Raw genomic sequence first — 1,954 nt, 5'->3', positions numbered from 1 at the left:
CCGTAATTTTTACGTATTTAGTCAAAATTGAACTTTAAATGCTTATAAAAAAAAAATCGTGACTATATATTTCTTTTATTTTCAATTGCTATGTAAAAATATATTATGAGCCTTGTATTAAATTTTGAAATCTTAGATATAAAAGGAAAATTTTTATGAATTTCTAGCATAAAATAATTTACGAATTTTCGTGATTTTTACATAATATGTTGTCAAAATTTGAACTTTAAATGCTTATAAATAAAAATTGTGACAATGTATTCCTTTTATTTTGCAACTGCTATTGTAAAAATATGTTAGGAGCCTTGTATTAAATTTCCAAATCTTAGAATTAAAAAGAAAAACTTTTATGAATTTCTGTTTAAGATTATTTGAACATTGCCGTAATTTTTACGTATTTAGTCAAAATTTGAACTTTAAATGCTTATAAAAAAAAATTGTGCCTATGTATTTTTATAATTTTTGAATGGGAGTTAGAACAACATATGTGGACCCTTCTATTAAATTTTCAAGTATTTTGTCCCAGCTAATTTTTTTTTATCAATATTTATAAAAAAAAAATCAAAAAAAATCGATTATTTCAATTGCCTATAAATAGATTAAAAATTAGTGAAATATTTTGAAAATAAAACTATATAAAGAAAATGTCAATTTAAACAACTGGTAAAATTTTCAAGTGTCTACGACTCATACTTTTTGAATAATAACAAATATCAAAAATCGTTTGAGGCTAAACCGTTATTTAATGCGGTTTTGTAAAAATTTAAATTTCAAACACTCCTAAAAATTTTTTGTCTTAGTCCGGTTGAGTTTAAAAAAAAAAAAAAAACACACATCATTGTAAAATCAATACATTCATCACTTCGTTCAGAATCTAAAATTGTATTTTAAAATTTATTTTTCCTTGTAGAAGAAACTTCTAGTGAATATTGTAGTGACGAAAAAAATTTACCAAAAAAAAATTTGTTTTTACATTTTCTTCAGAGGAATGGCTTAAAATACAGCCAGAAGAAAAATTATATAAATGTAATGACAAACTTCGGCCAATGATGAGTTCTAGATCTTATTATGTTTCACCAATGAGTTCTTGGACACCTGTTATAGCTGAACACTTTTGGGTACACACACAACTGCCATGTGTTTTGTCATTTCGCAGAGCAAAAGTGTATCCAAATGGGTCAGCATATATACGTGTAGTGGCACGTTATTCTGTGTGTGATTCAAAATTTAATGGAATAGTTGAAGAACAGCCACCAGGAAATTCAAAGTAAAGTTGTAAACTAGAAATATAATTAATCACCATTTCACCATATTACACTAGCTATCTTTTTTACCTTAATATTAATTTTTGTTTATTAATTATTTAATTTTATATTATCAGCAGTGTTTGAAAAGTTAACCAACTTCATCTAATAATCTTAATAATCCAAATACTGTCATCGGACAATATTATATTATATTTCATAATTAATATTCTAAAAGAATTTTGTTTTTAAATATAGAGTTCTCATGTATTGCACGTATATTGGAAACTTTAATAACGAACACAAAACCACAAAGAAACGTCGTCTTATTGGACCAATTAAAGAAAAAGCTGTTTCTTTAATGTTTGATGAAGGAATGGCCTGTGAAACTATAAGAGAAAGGGAGGCTGTTCGTCTTATGAAAAAAGGTAGATATGTATAGCTTTTTTAATTACACAGCTAATAATCTGTTTTAAATTGTGGCAATGAAAATGCAAAATATGCACTTAAAATGCAAAAAAAAGAATATAAAATGCCAAATATTATAGTATTAAATTCATTAATCATTTAAAATGGTTTTCAATTTAATTTGTACATTTATATTAATATTAGGTACAGGATATTTAACATTAGTATAAAAAAGTGTTTATTTATTAAAAAAAAATAATAAAAATGTTGATTGAATTTGAATTTACATTTGCATTAAGTTA

Source organism: Acyrthosiphon pisum, chromosome X (assembly GCF_005508785.2).
Source record: "Acyrthosiphon pisum isolate AL4f chromosome X, pea_aphid_22Mar2018_4r6ur, whole genome shotgun sequence".
Taxonomy (NCBI): domain Eukaryota; kingdom Metazoa; phylum Arthropoda; class Insecta; order Hemiptera; family Aphididae; genus Acyrthosiphon; species Acyrthosiphon pisum.
The sequence above is the reverse complement of the archived record's forward strand: the minus strand, read 5'-3'. Positions refer to the sequence as shown.